Here is a 22,628-nt window from a genome sequence, read left to right as displayed (position 1 = left end):
TGGTGACAGATTGACTATGTGGGTTGAATGAGATAAATGAGTGAAGGTTATTGACAGCATTATAATAATAATAATAATAATAATAATAATGGGATTTATTAAGCACTTACTATGTGCAAAGCACTGTTCTAAGCGCTGGAGAGGTTACAAGGTAATAAGGATGTCCCACTGGGGGCTCACAGTCTTAATCCCCATTTTACAGATGAGGTAACTGAGGCACAGAGAAGTTAAGTGACTTGCCCAAAGTCACACAGCTGACAATTGGTGGAGCTGGGATTTGAACCCATGACCTCTGACTCCAAAGCCCAGGCTCTTTCCACTGAACCACGCTGCTTCTCTAAAGATGATGCTTCTGCATCATCTTTGGACTAAGATTTGCACACTTTATTCACCACACCCCTCAGTCCCATAGCATTTCATAGCATAGCAAAATCCATAATTTAATTTATTTATATTAATGTCTATTTCCCCCTCAAAACCGTAAGCTCATTGTGGGCAAGGTACGTGTCTACCAATTCTGTTATATTGTACTCTCCCAAGCGTTTAGTACATTGCTCTGTACACAGTAAGTGCTCAATAAATATGATTGATTGAACAATTGGTTGATTGAGGCTAATGCAACAGCCAAGGCAGAATATAAGTGCTTGGATCAGTGTAGTAGCAATTTGATTAAAGAGGAAAGGGTGGATTTTAGTGATGTTATGAAGGTAGAACTGTCAGGATTTGGTGACAGATTGACTATGTGGGTTGAATGACAAAAATGAGTCAAGGTTATTGCCAGCATTATAATAATAATAATAATAATAATGGCATTTATTAAGTGCTTACTATGTGCAAAGCACTGTTCTACGTGCTGGGGAGGTTACAATAATAATAATAATGATGGTATTTGTTAAGCGCTGACTATGTGGAAAGCACTGTTCTAAGCACTGGGGAGATACAAGGTGATCAAGTTGTCCCACCTGGGGCTCACAGTCTTAATCTCCATTTTACAGATAAGGGCACTGAGGCACAGAGAAGTGAAGTGACTTGCCCAACGTCACACAGCTGACAATTGGTGGAGCTGGGATTTGAACCCATGACCTCTGACTCCAAAGCCTGGGCTGTTTCCACTGAGCCACGCTGCTTCTCTGAGGTGATCAGGTTGTCCCATGGGGGGCTCACAGTCTTAATCCCCATTTTACAGATGAGGTCGCTGAAGCCCAGAGAAGTTAAGCGACTTGCCCAAAATCACACAGCTGACAAGTCGCGGAGCTGCAATTTGAACCCATGACCATGAACTGAGCCATGCTGCTTCTTATGGGCTTGTGAGGCAGGGAAGAGAGTGGGGTAGTCGACAATGATGAGAAAAACAGGAGGAGGACGGAGATTAGGTGGAAAGATGAGGAACTGTGTTTTGGACATGATAAGATTTAGTCTTTGGCAGGACATCCAAGTAGAGATGTGCTGAAAGCAGGAAAAAAGGTGACACTGCAGAGAAGGAGAAAGGTCAGGGCTGGAGAGGTAGATTGAGGAATCATCCATGTAAGGTTGGTGATTGAAACTGTGGGAGTGAATGAATTCTCCAAGGGACCATATGTAGATGGAGACTAGAAGGGAATCCAGGAATGATCCTGGAGAGACTCCCACAGTTAGAGGGTGAGGGGCAGAGGAGGAGTCTGAAAAGGAGTCTGATAATGACAGATCAGAGAGATAGGAGGAGAATTTAGAGAGGACTGTGTCAGTGAAGCCAAGATTAGGCGGCCCACAGTGCCAAAGGCAGCTGACACTTCCCCTCTCTGTAATTTATTTTAATATCTGTCTTCCCCTCTAGACTGCAAACTCCTCCAGGGCAGGGATAACATCTACCTACTCTGTTGTATCATACCTTTCCAAGCTTTTAGGACACGTCTGTGCCCGTAGTAAGGGTTCAGTGAGTACCAATGGCTATCGTCCTTATCTTCTATAGCGGGGGAGTGAGGTGGGCTGACTCTTCTTGGTTTGTATTTCTAGTTGTCCCGTTTCCAGTGATGGTGATGCTTTCTCGACTATCTGGGAAACGGGATATTGAATAGAGGTGAAATATCATCAGTACGGCTACAGTGAGGCCCACAGCAGAGCAGCCCGAGAGTTCACTGGGGGATGGCTGAGAGCGTTGCTTGATTTGGGGTGGTAGGAATCCTTTTGGGCTCTTGATGAAAGATTAGAGAAGCAGCGTGGCTCAGTGGAAAGAGCCCGGGCTTTGGAGTCAGAGGTCATGGGTTCAAATCCCGGTTCTGCCACCCATCAGCTGTGTGACTTTGGGCAAGTCACTTAACCTCTCTGTGCCTCAGTTCCCTCACCTATCAAATGGGGATGAAGACTGTGAGCCCCCCGTGGGACAACCTGATCACCTTGTCACCTCCCCAGCGCTTAGAACAGTGCTTTGCACATAGTAAGCGCTTAATAAATGCCATTATTATTATTATTATTATTATTCAGTAAATACCATGGATTGATTGAGAAGTCGAAGATTAGGATGGAATAGAAGCCATTAGATATTACAAGAAGGAGGGCATCGGTGACCTTAGAAAGAGTAGTTTCCATGAAGTGATGTGGGTGGAAGCCAGGTCAGGTTGAGTCAAGGGTCTACGCCAGTTAGAAATCCCTCTGGACGGACATTAGTGAAATCTTTTTATTTTAAATGCTTTGTCTTCATATAACATTCAGTCATTGTGATTTTCATTTCTCACTGGGAACTCAGAAACCATTTGTTTCAGACCTATTTATCCTAAATGCTACTTTTCAAATGTAAATTCAGTTTTGCTTCTCATCATCAGAGATAAAATATTCGCTGTGATTTGTTCCAAACTCTGTGTTAGCACATCACAAATTTACAACCACTGCAGTTGGACATGACTGGCAATTCATCTTAGAAACCAAATCTGAGAGTCTAGGGATTTGGGACTTGCTTTTCAATATCTCATCATGAGGTGTTTTTAATTTGTGCACAATCCTGGGTGTGCTTTGGCATCGCTTATGAGGAGTTTGAAAGATTGCTATAGGTGGCTAATCACATCACGAAGACTTCCCTGGGATTTTGTGTGGAAGCCTTCATTTGAAATCTCAATCAACAGGATAAATGGTGGTTTCTCTAATGATTGATCTCATGTCTTGATGAAATCTCCGGGTTTCTCCATCTTTAGGTGATTTGGCATTCTTTGCTAAACACCTTTAAGGACTGCATTGGTCTGTGGCTGTTATGGCACAACAGTGAAGAGAAGGTGTGAGGGCAAGTAGGAAATGATAGATCAAAAAAGAAGAAAAAAAATGGAAACCCACACGAAATTAGGGCTCTACTCATTATATTTTCTATCTTCAGTCCTTTGAAAAATAACTTCCTTTGAAAATGAAAATTGAGTGTAAGGTTGTGTGTGCACCTTCAGAAAGCATCAATTCTTAGAAAGTAAAATGAAAGCAAAGAATAATATTTGTTGGAATTTACACTGTTGGATAATCCAGAAATATTTTCCTAAATCAAGTGGTGATCTCATTAGTTTCCCATAAATATTGGGCCACAGAATACTATTGCTGTTGTTTTAATCATTGTCATTGTCTCATATTATATGGGGGGGGGGTATTATTTGATTTTTCCTTTGGTGTCCATGGTCAGCTCTCCTCTCTTTATTCTTAGATTATGAGCCCCTTGAAGGTTGAAAACTGAGAACAGCGTTTGGCACATAGTAAAACCTGGCATGGATAAAATGGAAATAGAATGAACACAGTTCCTGTCCCACCAGGGGCTCTCCATCTAAAGGGGCTCTCAGACATTTAATCTCCATTTTACAGATGAGGAAACTGAGGCACCGAGACATTAAATGACTTGCCCAAGATCACACAGCAGGAAATTGGAAGAGTTGGGATTAGAGCCCCGGTCTCCTGACTCCCAAGTGAATGTCTTTCCACTAGGCTTTGCTGATTTTCAACCGGCTTTAATTCTCATCTGTGTATTTCTTTTCCCCGAGCTTAGTCCAGTGGTCCATTCACAGTAGGGACTTTAGAATAATAACAATAATAATAATAATGGCATTTGTTAAGCACTTACTATGTGCCAAACACTGTTCTAAGTGCTGGGGGGGATACAGGGTAATCAGGTTGTCCCACATGGGGGTCACAGTCTTAATCCCCATTTTACAGATGAGGTAACTGAGGCTCAGAGAAGTTAAGTGACTTGCCCAGAGTCACACAGCAGACATGCAGTGGAGGCAGGATTAGAACCCATGACCTCTGACTCCCAAGCCTGTGCTCTTTCCACTGTGCTGCTCCTATTACTATTACTACTACTACTCTCTGAAAATGAATAAAATTACATTCAATCACTCTCAAAGAATTATTCCACAGTCAACAGAACGAAGAGCCAATTCTTTCCTTCTCGAGACTGCCAACTAAATTCCCTCCTCAAGTAGGAAAAATTCTGAGTAAAAATAAGGTTTATCTCATGAAAGTGAATGCATTTTCTTCCGAGTCTATGACCAGAAGCAACCAAAACATCTGTCAGTTCCACAGTATGGAGTGGATTAAGTGCAGAAAAAGAAATAGAAATAGGGAGCACCTGCTTAAAATTTAATTCGCTATTAACCGTTCGTCCTGTGGAGCGTGGTTGTCCAGCTACTGCCCTGCCTATACGGTAAATAGATGCTGTAATTGGTGAATGAGAGTCATCAAGTTAAAGTCATTGTTCTAGACTGTAAGCTTGTTGTGGACAGGGAATGTGACTATCTACTGTTGCAGTGTACTCCCCCAAGCACTTAGTACAGTACTCTGCACACAGTAAGTGCTCAATAAATATGACTGACTGAATGAATAAGCACTCAATAAATACAACTGAAAGAATCAAGGAACTGTGTCTATCCAATAGTCGGTCACACAAGAAGGTTTGAGGGACCTCGCATGAGCAGCTGTAGAATGGGGCTGCATCTCCCCTGAGAAGTCACGAAGAGTGGGTGAACTTGAAGAAACCATTAGACAGATACCTGAGGTTGTTGACGAGGTCCACATCTCATAAATCCCAACAAGCGTTGCGACCCCACGTGATAATAAAACCTTGAATTTCCCTAGCACGTCTCTTTCGAGAAAGGTTGTCTCTGACATCATCAGCAACTCTGTGAGGAGGAAATTTACATATTCCTTTACTTGAATTTGAAAAAAAACCCTAAGTATTTGGCACAGAATTCTCATAAAAAGTTATCATTCTACATTCCCGAAGAGATATATTTGATTTTTCCTCTCCTACGGCTACAAAAAATGACTTATGCCGTCTCTTTGAATGCTCTCTGACTAACCCAGAGGACCTATGTTCTAATCCAGGTTCTGCCATTTGCCTGCTGTGTGACCTTGGGCAAATCATTTAACTTCTCCTTGCCTCAGTTCTCTCATCTGCAAAATGGGGATTCAATACCTGTTCTCCCTCCAACCTGGACTGTGAGCCCCATGTGGGACCTGAAGATCTTGTATCTGCCTCATTGCAGAGTATAAGAGCTTGGCACATATGAAGTGCTTAACCAAAACCATTATCATTATTATTATTATTATCATTATCAATGTTATTTTTTGAGTGCACCTCCACTGTCCGCCTCCTTCACTCTTACGCTCGAGCCTCTGAACGCTGCATCGCCAAGATCCGCCCTTTCCTCTCCATCCAAACCGCTACCCTGCTCGTTCAAGCTCTCATCCTATCTCGACTGGATTACTGCATCAGCCTTCTCTCTGATCTCCCATCCACTTGTCTCTCCCCACTTCAATCTATACTTCACGTCGCTGCCCGGATCGTCTTTGTCCAGAAATGTTCTGGGCATGTTACTCCCCTCCTCAAAAATCTCCAGTGGCTACCAATCAACCTATGCATCAGGCAAAAACTCCTCACTCTCGGCTTCAAGGCTGTCCATCCCCTCGCCCCCTCCTACATCACCTCCCGTCTTTCCTCCTATAGCCCAGCCCGCACCCTCCACTCCTCTGCCACTAACCTCCTCACTGTGCCTCATTCTCGCCTGTCCCGCCGTCGACCCCTGGCCTGGAATGCCCTCCCTCCGCACATCCGCCAAGCTAGTTTTCTTCCTCCCTTCAAAGCCCTACTGAGAGCTCACCTCCTCCAGGAGGCCTTCCCACACTGAGCCCCCTCCTTCCTTTCCCCCTCCTCCCCCTCCCCATCCCCCTGCCTTACCTCCTTCCCCTCCCCACAGCACCTGTATGTATATATGTTTGTACATATTTATTACTCTATTTATTTTACTTGCACATATTTATTTTATTTATTTTATTTTGTTAATATGTTTTGTTTCGTTGTCTGTCTCCCCCTTCTAGACTGTGAGCCCGCTGTTGGGTAGGGACCGTCTCTATGTGTTGCCAACTTGTGCTTCCCAAGCACTTAGTACAGTGCTCTGCATACAGTAAGCGCTCAATAAATACGATTGAATGAATGAATGAATGCTGGCAGAAATCTAAAGACCAGGCCAACGTTGTCCATTTTAAGTTTTTCCTTTCTTGCCTTAATTCTGCCCTCTCCTCTACCTGGCAAAACTATTTCTCTTCCCTCATTGATACCCATGCTCATCACCCTCGTCAGCTGTCCTGGAAATTCAACTCCCCCCTTAGGCCCTCTGTTCCTCCCCCTCGCCCATCCCTCACCCCCAACGATCAGGCCAGCTACATCGTTAGGAAAATTAACACCATCAGGTCTGAGCTCCCCGAAGTCACCCCTCCCCATCCTCCATCCCCCATCCTCTCGACCCTCTCTTCTACTTTCCCATCCTTCCCGGTAGTATCTTCAGAGATCTCCTCCCTCCTTTCAAGAGCCACCCCCTCCATGTGCGCTTCAGACCCCATTCCCTCCCACCTTATAAAAACTCTCGCTCCTTCCCTCTTCCCCTCCTTAACTTCCATCTTCAACCGCTCATTCTCTAATGGCTTCTTCCCCTCTGCCTTAAACATGTATACATCTCCCCTGTCCTAAAAAAAACCTTCCCTCGATCCCAAGCCCCTTCCACTTATCACCCCACCTCCTTCCTACCTTTTCTGTCCAAACTCCTAGAGCGAGTCGTGTACATTTGCTGCCTCAAAATCCTCTCCTCCAACTCTCTCCTGGACCCCCTCCAATCTGGCTTCTGTCCCCTCCACTCCAGTGAAACCGCCCTCTCAAATGCCACCGATGACCTCCTTCCTGCCAAATCCAACGGATCTTACATCATCTTAATCATCCTCGACCTCTCAGCTGCCTTTGTCGACCATTCCCTTCTCCTCAACATGTTATCCAACCTTGGCTTCACTGACTGTCCTCTCCTGGTTCTCCTCTTATTTCTCTGGCCGTTCATTTTCAGTCTCCTTCGTGGGCTTCTCCTCCTCCTCCCATCCCCTAACTATAGGAGTTCCTCAAGGATTAGTTCTTTGTCCCCTTCTATTCTCCACCTACACTCACTCCCTTGGTGAACTAATTCACTCCCATGGCTTCAACTGTCAACTCTACGTGGATGATGCCCAAATCTGTATCTCCTCCCCTGTTCTCTCTCCAACCCTCCAGGCTCGTATCTCCTCCTGCCTTCAGGATATCTCTACTTGGATGTCCTTCTGCCACCTAAAGCTCAACAAGTCCAAGACTTAGCTCCTTATCTTCCCTTCCAAACCTTGTCCTCTGCCTGACCTTCCTGTCACTGTGGACGTCACTACCGTCCCTTCTCACAAGCTCACAACTAAGTGCTTGGGAGAGTATAATACAGCAGAGTTGGCAAACATGTTCCCTGCCCACAGTGAGCTTACAGCTAGAGGGGGAGACAGATATTAATATAAGTACTGAATAATAGTATCGATAATTAATATAACATCTAAGTGCTGTGGGGTTGAGGGTGAGACAAAATTCAAATGCCCAAAGGTAATAGATCCAAGTCTATAGACAACACAGAAGGGAGAGGGAACTGGGAAAAAGAGGGCTTCATAAGGGAAGACCTCTTGGAGGAATTATTGTTGAGAAGCAGCGTGGCTCAGTGGAAAGAGCCTGGGCTTTGGAGTCAGAGTTCAAATCCCAGCTCCGCCAATTGCCAGCTGTGTGACTTTGGGCAAGTCACTGAACTTCTCTGTGCCTCAGTGACTTCACCTGTAAAATGGGGATTAAAACTGTGAGCCCTTTGTGGGACAACCTGATTACCTTGTAACCTCCCCAGCACTTAGAACAGTGCTTTGCACATAGTAAGCACTTAATAAATGCTATTATTATTATTGTCATTGTTATTATTATAATAATTATTATTATGAGGCCTGCTTGCATCTTTCAATCATTTGCAAGATACTGCATTTCTAGAATACTCTCCTGCATAAAGTATTTCTGGGTTAACTGGTGATGCACATTCAACCACATATTAATCTAGAATTTCCAAGTGGCAGAGAGAAAAACAAGATGGAGTCAACCCCAGGCTCTGCCCCTACTTTACCTTCGCTTCATCTCCTAAGCTCCAGGATTTCTGATCCCAAGCCTTGTCCACTCTGATTTAGCATCTTGATAATGTGTCCAGCCCCTGATGGGAAGGAGTTCACTTCTGGTGGGCCGGCCCAGATTGACAGAGTAATGTAAATTAAAGCAACCTGCCTAAAAAAAGGAAAGTGATTCAAGAACAGAAAGTTCAGAGTTAGAAGGCAGGGAGAAGAAACTCAAAGATTGTAGAGCATCTTGGAGGTCAAGTCAGATATCCCAAACCAGAAAATGCGAAACTGTTTATTTCCTACAATCGTACCTCGATCTCGTCTATCTCACCAGTGACGTCTTGTCCACATTCTGCCTATGGTCTGGAACACCTTCCCTCCTCATATCAGACAGACAATTGCTCTCCCTACCTTCAAAGACTATTTGAAGGCACATCTCCTCCAAGAAGCCTTCCCCAAGCCCTCTTCTCCTCTTTTCCCGCTTCTTTAGGCGTCACACCGATTTGCTCCCTTCATTCATTCCCCATTCCCAGCTCCATAGAACATACGTGTATACGTACATATGTGTATAATAATAATAATGATGGCATTTATTAAGCGCTTACTATGTGCAAAGCACTGTTCTAAGCACTAGGGAGGTTACAAGGTGATCAGGTTGTCTCACGGGGGGCTCACAGTCTTAATCCCCATTTTCCAGATGAGGGAACTGAGGCCCAGAGAAGTGAAGTGACTTGCCCAAAGTCACACAGCTGACAATTGGTGGAGCCGGGATTTGAACCCCTGACCTCTGACTGCAAAGCCTTTCCACTGAGCCACGCTGCTTCTCTGATATGTATATATGTATGGTTTTTATTGCCTTATTTATTTATATTAATGCCTGTCTCCCCCTCAAGACTGTGGGCTCGCTGTGGGCAGGGTATGTGTCTGACTGGTAACTGTTATATTGTACTCTTCCAAGTGCTTAGATCAGTGCTTTGCACACAGTAAGCGCTCAGTAACTGATTGAATGAATAAATGAATAGTCAAGTACGGTCATATAATTGGAAACTTGTAGCATAGTGGAAGGGTTATCAGAGCAATAAATTGCAAATATAATAATAATTGCGGTCTTTGTTAAGTGCTTACTCTGTGCCAGGCGCTGTACTAAGTGCTGGGGTGGATACAAGCAAATCGGGTTGGACACATTCCCTGTCCCCTATGGTGCTCACAGTCTTAATCCCCATTTTACAGATGAGGGACCTGAGGCCCAGAGAAGGAAAGTGACTTGCCCAAGGTCACACAGCAGACAAAAGGTGGAGCTGGGACTAGAACTCAAGACCTCCTGATTCTCAGGCCCGTGCTCTATCCACTATACCATACTGCTTCTCTAAGCGAGGAAAGGCAACATTATGGCCCAATGTTTCTGGTATATTTTTCAAAATCGTCTTTTTTCTCACAGAGTTGCTGCAGACAGCTATTTGTTTTTAGAGAACCTCAGAGTAACCATGGAAGATTCATAAATTCAATAAGATAGTCAACACGAATTTGACAGTACTCAGACATTTTGAAGACGAATGTGAATATATCTGAAGTACTTTGAAGAAAGCTGTGACATAAATAAAGGGAAGTGTTAACATTATTACAATGGGAGCAGCAGGTTTTCTCAGTTTGCGGATATCTTTAACTACAAAATGAGAATTAGAGCAACCTCTTCCAGGGATAAATCTCTTCCGTTCCGCTCTAGCCAGGCAATATCGGAGAGCTGCCTAGTGAAAACAAAGATGAGGCCAATTTCGAGTCATTTCACAAACAGGGGAAAATTCCGGTTGCGTTTCCAGTTAAGGAGAGCTTGAAATGCTCTAGTGAGCAAATTGACTTAGTAGCGGTTTATTCATCTCACAAGTCCCAAGCAAGCACAGGGGCCCTAAATGATGATAAAACCTTAACCTGCCATAGCAGGCCCCTTTCAGTGAATTGAAAGCACTTCACGTAGATCGTTTTCCCTAGTGCTATCACTCGGCAAGCTCCGTCAGGATCCGATCCCGTTAATTCTCTTTTGTAGGTACCTTTAAGCCAAACATGAAGTCAGAAATAGCACACCGTCCCTGAATTCTCAGCCCATGCCATGGTGCACAACTAGCTAAGCTAACACCATCCCAGATTATTAGTCAAGACTCTAAACTGAGAAAGCAAGCTACCAATTTCCCTTATTCATTAGCTGTTTCCACCGCATTATTTAGAAAAGCACGATGGCACGTAGTGACGGCTTAATAAATACTATTGTCATCATCCATCAGATAATATTTATTAAGCACTCATGATGTGAGTTGAAGCAGCATGGTCTAGTGGATAGCGCCCGGGCCTGAGAGAAGCGGCGTGGCTCAGTGGAAAGAGCCCGGGCTTTGGAGTCAGAGGTCATGGGTTCAAATCCCGGCTCCGCCAACTGTCAGCTGTGTGACTTTGGGCAAGTCATTTCACTTCTCTGGGCCTCAGTTACCTCATCTGTAAAATGGGGATTGACTGTGAGCCCCCCTTGGGACAACCTGGTCTCCTTGTAACCTCCCCGGCACTTGGAACAGTGCTTTGCACATAGTAAGTGCTTAATAAATGCCATCATTATTATTATCATTATTCTCTGTGCCTCAGTTACCTCATCTGTAAAATGGGGATTGACTGTGAGCCCCCCGTGGAACAGCCTGATCACCTTGTAACTTCCCCAGGATTTAGAACAGTGCTTTGCACATAGTAAGCACTTAATAAATACCATCATCATTATTGCTATTATTATTAACAAATGCCATAATTATTATTATTAGAAGGACCTGGATTCCAATCCTGGCTCCACCATTTATCTGTTGTGTGACCTTGGGCAAATGACTTAACTTCTCTCTGCCTCAGTTACCTCATCTGTAAACTGGAAATTAAGACTGTGAACCCTCCCATGGCTTCAACTACCACTCCCTCTATGCAGATGGTTCCCAAATTAATAGTATCCATTGCATCCACCCCAGAGCTTAGTACAGTGCCTGACACGTAGTAAGCGCTTAACAAATACCATAAAAAACCTACATCTCCACCCCTGATCTCTCACCCACTCTGCAGTCTCACATTTCCTCCTCCTTCAAGGCGCATCTACTTGGATGTCTTTCTGTCAGACATGTCCAAAACAGAATGCCTTATCTTCCGACCCAAACCCTGTCCTCCCTGTGACTTTCCCATCACTGTAGACAGCACCACGATCCTTCCTGTCTCACTAGCCCATAACTTTGGCATTATCCTTACCTCCTCTCTCTCGTTCACCCCACTTATTCAATCTATCACTAAATTCTGCCTGTTCAACCTTCACAACATCACTAAAATCCGTCCTTTCCTCTCCACCCAAACGGCCACCACGTTAATCCAAGCATTTACCCTATTCCGCTTTTATTACTGTAACAACCTATTTGCTGACCTCCCTGCCTCCTGTCTCTCCCCTCTCAGTCCATACTTCACTCTGCTGCCCAGATCATTTTTCTTACAAAAACGTTCTTCAGTCCATGTTTCCCCACTCCACGTTTCCCAAGCCACCTTGGTATCAAACAGAAACTCCTTAACGTTGGCTTTAGGGCGCTCAATCACTTTGCCCCCTCCTCCCTCCCTCACTACTCTCCCACTACAACCCAACCCGCACACTTGGCTCCTCTAATGGCAACCTACTCATCGTGTCTTGATCTCCTTTATCTCGCTGCTCACCCCTCGCCCACTTCCTGCCTCTGGCCTGGAAAAGCCCCCCAAAAACTGGCCAAGTTCCAAATGGGAGGTATCACTGAAAAATAAATCCTAAATTGTACGGGTTCCCAGCCTCTTCACATCCAAAAGACAACTACTTTCCCCACCTTCAAAGCCTTTTTGAAGGTACACCTCCTCCAAGAGGCCTTCCCTGAGTGTGCTCTCATTTCCTTTTCTCCATCCCCCTTCTGCTTCTCTGTGGCTTTCTCCCTTTATTCACGCCCCACACCCCACCCAACCCCACAGCACTTATGTACATAGCCATAATTCATTTATTTAATCCGTGTGTGTCTCCCCTTCTAGACTATAAGCCCATTGTGGGCAGGGATATGTCAGTTATATTGTTGTGTTGTACTCTCCCTAGTGCTTAGTACAGTGCTCTTGCACAGAGTAAATGCTTAATGAATACTATCGATTGATTGATTAATTACGTGGGACAGGGACCGTGTCTGGCCCAATCATCTTGTATCTACCCCAGCGCTTAGAACAGTGCCTGGCACATAATAAGTGCTTAACAAATACCATAAAAAACTCTTACTCTGTGCAGAGCACTGTACTGAGCTACAGGGAGAGTACTCCAATAGACAGGACCCCCATTCTCAAGGAGTGCTTTGCACAAAGTAAGCGCTTAATAAATGCCATTAAAAAAAAAAGGAGCTTACACTTATCGTGCTGATTATTCTCATGATCTGAGTTTTAGAAACAGTGTCCCTTTCTCATCTCATTTATCTATTAAGGTTTTATAAATACAATTGAGGATTTCTTTTTCGGTATTACCTCCCATTTGGAACTTGGCCAGCTTTTCTCGGTCAATGCAAGTTATCGATCAATCTCTCATGGCCGGCTTTTCTCGGTCTATGCAAGTTATCGATCAATCTCTCAATCGATCATGGTATTTATTCAGTGCTAACTGTGTGCTAAACGAAGTACTAAGTGCTTGGGAAAGGGCAATACAATAGAGTTGTCATAGACAAGATCCCTGGCCACAGGGAGCTGACAGTCTACGGGTTACTAGAATGAACTAAGCTCCTTGTGAGCATTCATTCATTCAATCGTATTTATTGAGCGCTTACTGTGTTCAGAGCACTGTATTAAGCGCTTGGGAAGGACAAGTTGGCAACATAGTAAGTGCTTAACAAATACCATAAAAAGCTCTTACTCTGTGCAAAGCACTGTACTGAGCTACAGGGAGAGTACTCCAATAGACAGGACCCCCATTCTCAAGGAGTGCTTTGCACATAGTAAGCGCTTAATAAATGCCATTAAAAAAAAAAAGGAGCTTACACTTGTGCTGATTATTCTCATGATCTAAGTTTTAGGAACAGTGTCCCTTTCTCATCTCATTTATCTATTAAGGCTTTATAAATACAATTGAGGATTTCTTTTTCGGTATTACCTCCCATTTGGAACTTGGCCGGCTTTTCTCGGTCTATGCAAGTTATCAATCAATCTCTCATGGCCGGCTTTTCTCGGTCTATGCAAGCTATCGATCAATCTCTCAATCGATCATGGTATTTATTCAGTGCTGTGTGCCAAACAAAGTACTAAGTGCTTGGGAAAAGGCAATACAATAGAGTTGTCATAGACAAGATCCCTGGCCACAGGGAGCTGACAGTCTACGGGTTACTAGAATGAACTAAGCTCCTTGTGAGCATTCATTCATTCAGTCGTATTTATTGAGCGCTTACTGTGTGCAGAGCACTGTACAAGTACAAGTTGGCAATATATGGAGACGATCCCTACCCAACAGTGGGCTCACAGTCTAGAAGGGGCAGGAATGCATCTACCAACTCCGTTGCACTGTACTTTGCCAAGTGCTTAGCAAAGTGCTCTGCACAAAGTAAGCACTCAATAAATGCCATCGATTGATGGATTAATTATCATTAAGAAAGCAGAAACCCTAAGACCATAGTGTTTAGAGTTGCTCTCCCCGGTGATAGAAAGCAGCTCTGCTCCATCCTCTATCCATCAATCAGTCATATTTATTGAGCACTCGCTATGTGCAGGGCAATGTTCTAAGTGTTTGGAAGAGTACAGCGCAATAATATCACAGACCCGTTCCCTGCCCACAATCAATCCATCAATCAATCGTATTTATTGAGCGCTTACTGTGTGCAGAGCACTGTACTAAGCGCTTGGGAAGTACAAGTTGGCAACATATAGAGACGGCCCCTACCCAACAGTGGGCTCACAGTCTAGAAGGGTCAGGAACACATCTACCAACTGTACTGTACTGTACTTTGCCAAGTGCTTAGCAAAGTGCTCTGCACAAAGTAAGCACTCAATAAATGCCATTGATTGATGGATTAATTATCATTAAGAAAGCAGAAACCCTAAGACCATAGTGTGGAGAGTTGCTCTCCCTGGTGATAGAGAACAGCTCTGCTCCATCCTCTGTCCATCAATCAGTCATATTTATTGAGCACTCACTATGTGCAGGGCAATGTTCTAAGTGATTGGAAAGGAACAGCGCAATAATATCACAGACCCATTCCCTGCCCACAATCAATCCATCAATCAATCGTATTTATTGAGCGCTTACTGTGTGCAGAGCACTGTACTAAGCACTTGGGAAGGACAAGTTGGCAACATATAGAGATGGTCCCTACCCAACAGTGGGCTCACAGTCTAGAAGGGGGAAACAGAGAACAAAACCAAACATATTAACAAAATATCACCTTCTCAAAATGATGCGTAATCACCAGACTTTTGAATTCCTTAACCTTCATGGAATGGATTTCCCAGGACTACTACCAGGCAATGCGACAGGATTATATTGCATCTTCTTCACAGCAGGCTACTCTTTTTCAAAGCTTTGAGGCTACTGCTTACCAGAGCAAATGAATCCATTCGGCACTCCCTAAAGTTGGTTTATTGGTTTGAATGTTTCAAAGTGAATCCCAGCCGGCCAAGAGTTTGGATTATTTTTAATGAGGTTTTCCTCTACTAAATTCCCTGGAGATACCCGTAATGCTTTGATTTGACAACACTGGGACAGCACAAGAACAGTGCTTGGCACATAGTAAATGCTTAACAAATATTATCATTATTATTAAGAGTGTGGCTCAGTGGAAAGATCCCGGGCTTTGGAGTCAGAGGTCATGGGTTCAAATCCCGGCTCCGCCACTTGTCAGCTGTGTGACTTTGGGCAAGTCACTTAACGTCTCTGGGCCTCAGTTACCTCATCTGGAAAATGGGGATTAAGACTGTGAGCCCCCCGTGGGACAACCTGATCACCTTGTAAACTCCCCAGCGCTTAGAACAGTGCTTTGCACATAGTAAGTGCTTAATAAATGTCATTATTATTAATAATAATAATAATAATCGAAATAAAATGCCCAAGTACTTCTTGCTCTACACAAACACTCTCGGCTGTACTGTAAGCACTTTTAGTAGGATTCAGTAGGAGCTCAATAAATGTCATTTTTAAAAGAAAAAGTAAATGGCGATGGCGGTTGTTGGGTCAGTGAGACAAATAATAATAACTGTGGTATGTATTAAGCACTTGCTATGTGATAGGCAGCGTACTAGATGAGCCCACTGTTGGGTAGGGACCGTTTCTATATGTTACCAACTTGTACTTCCCAAGCGCTTAGTAAGTGCTCTGCACACAGTAAGCGCTCAATAAACAAGATTGAATGAATGAATGAATGAATACTAAGCTCTGGGGTAGATACATGGTAATCAGGTTGGACACAGTCTCTGTCCCTCATGGGGCTCACAGTTTAATCCCTAGTTTACAGATGAGGGAACTGAGGCACAGAGAAGTGAAGTGACTTGCCCACGGTCACGCAGCAGACAAATGGTAGAGTCGGGACTAGAACCCAGGTCCTTCTGATTCCCAGGCCCATGCTCTATCCACTAGGCCACTCTGCTTGTAAGCTTCTTGTGGGCAGGGAATGTGTCATTTTAATAATAATAATAATAATAATAAGGATATTTGTTAATAATAATAATGGTGGTATTTGTTAAGCGCTTACTATGTGCCAAGCACTGTTCTAAGTGCTGGGGGGGATACAAGGTGATCAGGTTGTCCCACGTGGGGCTCTCAGTCTTAGCCCCCATTTTACAGATGAGGGAACTGAGGCCCAGAGAAGTGAAGTGACTCGCCGAAGGTCACACAGCTGACAAGTGGTGGAGCCGGGATTCGAACCCATGACCTCAGACTCCCAAGCGCGGGCTCTTTCCACTGAGCCACGCCGCTTCTCTGAAATGCTTACTATGTGCCTGGCACCGTACTAAGCACTGGGGTGGATACAAGCAAATTGGAACGGGCACACAGTAGGGCTCACAGTCTCAATCCCCATTTTACAGATAAAGTACCTGAGGCCCAAAAAAGTGTGGGGACTTGCCCAAGGTCACGCTGCAGACAAGTGCCGCAGCCGGAATTCAAACCCATGACCTCCTTACTCCCAGGCCCGTGTTCAACTAAGCCCCCTTTTCCTCAGTTCCCCCTCCCTTCTGCGTCACTCGACTTGCTCCCTTTGCTCTTTCTCCCCCCTCCCTGCTCCACAGCACTTATATGTATGTATATACCTATATCTCAATTCATTTATAATAATGATGACATTTATTAAGCGCTTACTATGTGCCAAGCACTGTTCTACGCGCTGGGGAGGTTACAAGGTGATCAGGTTGTCCCACGGGGGGCTCACAGTCTCTTCATCCCCATTTTGCAGGTGAGGTAACTGAGGCACAGAGAAGCCGTGACTTGCCCAAAGTCACCCAGATGACGATGGGCGGAGCCGGGATTCGAACCCATGACCTCTGCCTCCAAAGCCCGGGCTCTTTCCACTGAGCCACGCTGTTTTTCTAGACTGTGAACCAGCTGTTGGGTAGGGACCGTCTCTGTCTGTTGCCAACTTGTACTTCCCAATCGCTTAATACAGTGCTCTGCACACAGTAAGCGCTCAATAAATACGATTGAATGAATGAATGAATGAATTTATATTGATGCCTGGTTACTTGTTTTGATATCTGTTTTCCCCCCTCTAGACTGTAAGCCCGTTGTGGGCAGGGATTGTCTGTCTTTAATGCAGTACTGTAAACATAATAATGATAATAATAATAATAATAGTATTTGTTAAGCGCTTCCTGTGTGCCAAGCACTGTTCTAAGCACTGGGGTAGGTACAAGGTGATCAGGTCCTCCCAGGTGGGGCTCACAGTCTTCATCCCCATTTTACAGATGAGGGAACTGAGGCCCGAAGAAGTGAAATGACTTGCCCCAAGTCACAGAGCGGACAAGTGGCGGAGCCGGGATTAGAACCCAGAACCTCTGACTCCCAAGCCCGGGCTCTTTCCACTCAGCCACTCTGCTTCTCTATTGTACTTCCCAAGCGCTTAGTACAGTGCTCTGCACACAGTAAGCGCTCAATAAATACGATTGATTGATTGATAAATACGTTTGATGGAATGAATGCATGTGCCGCACGGCTTGTCTTGATGGTTGTGTTGTAATAATAATAAAATAATGGCATTTATTAAGTGCTTACTATGTGCCAAGCACTGTTCTAAGCGCTGGGGAGGTTACAAGGTGATCAGGCTGTCCCACAGGGGGCTCACAGTCTTCATCCCCATTTTACAGATGAGGGAACTGAGGCCCAGAGAAGATGTCGAGAAGCAGCGTGGCTCAACGGAAAGAGCCCGGGCTTGGGAGCAAGAGGTTATGGGTTCAAATCCCAGCTCCACCAACTGTCAGCTGTGTGACCGTGGGCAAGTCACTTCACTTCTCTGGGCCTCAGTTCCCTCATCTGTAAAAATGGGGATGAAGACTGTGAGCCCCCAGTGGGACAGTCTGATCACTTTGTATCCTCCCTGGTGCTTAAAAAAGTGCTTAACAAATGCCATCATTATTATTATTATTATTGTCCTCTCCCAAGCGCTTAGTACAGTGTTCAATAGATAAGATAGACATTATAGATATGTATTATATCTAATAATAGATATTACTGTCTTCTCCCAAGTGCTCAAAAGATAATAATAATAATGGTATTTATTAAGTGCTTACTATGTGCAAAGCACTGTTCTAAGCACTAGGGAGGTTACAAGGTGATCAGGTTGTCCCACGGGGGGCTCACAGTCTTAATCCCCATTTGACAGATGAGGGAACTGAAACCCAGAGAAGTGAAGTAACTTGCCCAAAGTCACACAGCAGACATGTGGCGGAGCCAGGATTTGAACCCATGACCTCTGACTCCAAAGCCCGGACTCTTTCCACTGAGCCACGCTGCTTCTCTAAGCACTGGGGAGGTAACAAGGTGATGAGGTTGTCCCCCTGGGGGGCTCACAGTCTTCATCCCCATTTGCCAGATGAGGTCACTGAGGCCCAGAGAAGTTAAGTGACTTGCCCAAAGTCACACAGCTGACATTCCAGCTTGTACTTCTCAAGTGCTTAGTACAGTGATCTGCACACAGTAAGTGCTCAGTAAATATGGTGGAATAATAATAATAATGGTAGCATTTATTAAGCGCTTACTATGGGCAAAGCACTATTCTAAGCGCTGGAGAGGTTACAAGATGATCAGGTTGTCCCACGGGGGGCTCACAGTCTTAATCCCCATTTGACAGATGAGGGAACTGAGGCACAGAGAAGTGAAGTGACTTGCCCAAAGTCACACAGCTGACAAGTGGCGGAGCCAGGATTCGAACCTCTGACTCCAAAGCCTGGGCTCTTTCCACTGAGCCATGCTGCTTCTCTAAGCGCTGGGGAGGATACAAGGTGATTTGTATATATTTATTACTCTATTATGATGTTTATGTAGTTATAATTCTATTTATTCTGATGGTATTGACACCTGTCTGTTTTGTTGTCTGTCTCCCCCTTCCAGCCTGTGAGCCCGCTGTGGGACCGTCTCTATATGTTGCCGATTTGTACTTCCCAAGCGGTTAGTACAGTGCTCTGCGCACAGTAAGCGCTCAATAAATACAATTGAATGAATGAATGAATGAATGAATGAGGTTGTCCCCGGGGGGCTCCCAGTCTTCATCCCCATTTGACAGATGAGGTCACTGAGGCCCAGAGAGGTTGTCGTCTCCAAAGCGCTTAGTACAGTGTTCTGCACCCAAAAAGTGCTCGAGATAATAATAATAATAATAATGATGGCATTTGTTAAGCACTTACTATGTGCAAAGCACTGTACTGAGCGCTGGGGAGACTGTGAGCCCACTATTGGGTAGGGACCGTCTCTGTATGTTGCCAACTTGTACTTCCCAAGCGCTTAGTACAGTGCTCTGCACACAGTATGCGCTCAATAAATACGATTGAATGAATGACTATAAGGTGATCAGGTTGTCCCATGTGGGGCTCACAATCTTCATCCCCATTTGACAGATGAGGTCACTGAGGCTCAGAGAAGTGAAGTGACTTGCCCAAAGTCACACAGCTGACATGTGGCAGAGCCGGGATAAGAGATACGACTGGATGAAGGGTCTGCAGCGTAGCTCAGTGGAAAGAGCCCGGGCTTTGGAGTCAGAGGTCATGGGTTCGAATCCCAGCTCCACCAACTGTCAGCTGTGTGGCTTGGGGCAAGTCACTTCATGTCTCTGGGCCTCAGTTACCTCATCTGTAAAAGGGGGATAGAAACTGTGAGCCCCCGGTGGGACAACCTGATCACCTTGTAACCTCCCCAGTACTTAGAACAGTGCTTTGCACATAGTAAATGCTTAATAAATGCCATTATCATCATCATCATCATCCATCGTATTTATTGAGCGCTTACTGTGTGCAGAGCACTGTACTAAACGCTTGGGAAGTACAGGTTGGCAACACATAGAGACAGTCCCTACCCAACAGCAGGCTCACAGTCTAAAAGGGGGAGACAGAGAACAAAACCAAAGATACTAACAGAATAAAATAAATAGAATAGATATGTCCCATGGGGGGGCTCACATCATCAGCAATCGTATTTATTGAGCGCTTACTGTGTGCAGAGCACTGTACTAGGTGCTTGGGAAGTACAAATTGGCAACATATAGAGACAGTCCCTACCTAACAGTGGGCTCACAGTCTAAAAGGGGGAGACAGAGAACAAAACCAAAGATACTAACAGAATAAAATAAATAGAATAGATATGTCCCATGGGGGGGCTCACATCATCATCAATCGTATTTATTGAGCGCTTACTGTGTGCAGAGCACTGTACTAAGCGCTTGGGAAGTCCAAGTTGGCAACACACAGAGATGGCACACATTATTTTTATTATTAAGCAGCCTGGGACAACCTGATCACCTTGTGTTATCGACAAGTAGGGTGCAAAATAGGTTAACACGGTGTAAATCGGCCGCAGGGTTCTTGAACCCAGGGTGGTGATGCAGAGAGGAAAATCAATCAATCAATCAATCAATCGTATTTATTGAGCGCTTACTATGTGCAGAGCACTGTACTAAGCGCTTGGGAAGTACAAATTGGCAACACATAGAGACAGTCCCTACCCAACAGTGGGCTCACAGTCTAAAACGGGGAGACAGAGAACAGAACCAAACGTACCAACAAAATTAAATAAATGGGATAGAAATGTACAAGTAAAATAAATAAATAAATAGAGTAATAAATATGTACAACCATATATACAGATATACAGGTGCTGTGGGGAAGGGAAGGAGGAAAAATGACTCGGAGACATGAGTTCAGTTAGAGCAGCAAAGAAGGAAAGTGGCTCCCTGCCCGTTCACCTCCCGGGAGAGGGACGAGTGACAAGCAGCCCCGATCCCAATATCACTGTGTCTTAATTTATTGAGTTACAGCAACATGGGAATGGGGCATCTGGAAATCTCAGGAATTTCAGGAATTGGGACCGGCAGGATGTTACAAATTATCCTTGTTCTCCGTTCCCACGCCTTGCATAGATAGGTAATAGGGATGTAAATTCTTGTGCCCTATGGCCTTGCATAGATAGGGATGTAAATTCTCTTCGGATGGGTGTTACTTGTTGATGGCCTCGAAGGCATCTTTTACAGACTTGTTCTCTCAGCCTGCAGGAATGGAGGGTTACTGTCAGCAAGCATATACAAAATGGAGTCAGTCATGTCAAGTCTGCTGTGGACAACGCCTTGTATCAATCAATCAATCAATCAATCGTATTTATTGAGCGCTTACTATGTGCAGAGCACTGTACTAAGCGCTTGGGAAGTACAAATTGGCATCACATAGAGACAGTCCCTACCCAACAGTGGGCTCACAGTCTAAAAGGGGGAGACAGAGAACAGAACCAAACATACCAACAAAATAAAATAAGTAGGATAGAAATGTACAAGTAAAATAAATAAATAAATAAATAAATAGAGTAATAAATATGTACTCTTGTAACCTTCTTGTAACCTCCCCAGCGCTTAGAACAGTGCCTTGCACATAGTAAGCACTTAATAAATGTCATTATGATTATTAAGCAGCGTGGTTCAGTGGAAAGAGCCCGGGCTTTGGAGTCAGAGGTCATGGGCTCGAATCCCAGCTCCGCCAACTGTCAGCTGTGTGACTTGGGGCAAGTCGCTTCACGTCTCTGGGCCTCAGTTCCCTCATCTGTAAAATGGAGATGAAGACTGTGAGCCGCCCGTGGGACAATCTGATCACCCTGTAACCTCCCCAGCGCTTAGAACAGTGCTTTGCACATAGTTAGCGCTTAATAAATGCCAGCATTATAATTATTATTAAGTAGCGTGGTTCACTGGAAAGAACCCGGGCTTTGGAGTCAGAGGTCACGGGTTCGAATCCCAGCTCCGCCAACTGTCAGCTGTGTGACTTGGGGCAAGTCGCTTCACGTCTCTGGGTCTCAGTTCCCTCATCTGTAAAATGGGGATGAAGACCGTGAGCCCCCCATGGGACAATCTGATCACCCTGTAACCTCCCCAGCGCTTAGAACAGTGCTTTGCACATAGTTAGCGCTTAATAAATGCCAGCATTATAATTATTATTAAGTAGCGTGGTTCACTGGAAAGAACCCGGGCTTTGGAGTTAGAGGTCATGGCCAACTGTCAGCTGTGTGACTTGGGGCAAGTCGCTTCACGTCTCTGGGCCTCAGTTCCCTCATCTGTCAAATGGGGATGAAGACCGTGAGCCCCCCGTGGGACAATCTGATCACCCTGTAACCTCCCCAGCGCTTAGAACAGTGCTTTGCACATAGTTAGCGCTTAATAAATGCCAGCATTATAATTATTATTAAGTAGCGTGGTTCACTGGAAAGAACCCGGGCTTTGGAGTCAGAGGTCACGGCCAACTGTCAGCTGTGTGACTTGGGGCAAGTCACTTCACGTCTCTGGGCCTCTGTTCCCTCATCTGTAAAATGGGGATGAAGACCGTGAGCCCCCCGTGGGACAATCTGATCACCCTGTAACCTCCCCAGCGCTTAGAACAGTGCTTTGCACATAGTAAGCGCTTAATTAATGCCATTATTATTATTATTATTATTAAGCAGCGTGGTTCACTGGAAAGAACCCGGGCTTTGGAGTCAGAGGTCATGGGCT

Source organism: Tachyglossus aculeatus, chromosome X1, assembly GCF_015852505.1.
Source record: "Tachyglossus aculeatus isolate mTacAcu1 chromosome X1, mTacAcu1.pri, whole genome shotgun sequence".
In the NCBI taxonomy this organism is placed as follows: Eukaryota; Metazoa; Chordata; class Mammalia; order Monotremata; family Tachyglossidae; genus Tachyglossus; species Tachyglossus aculeatus.
Note: the sequence above shows the minus strand (reverse complement) of the source record.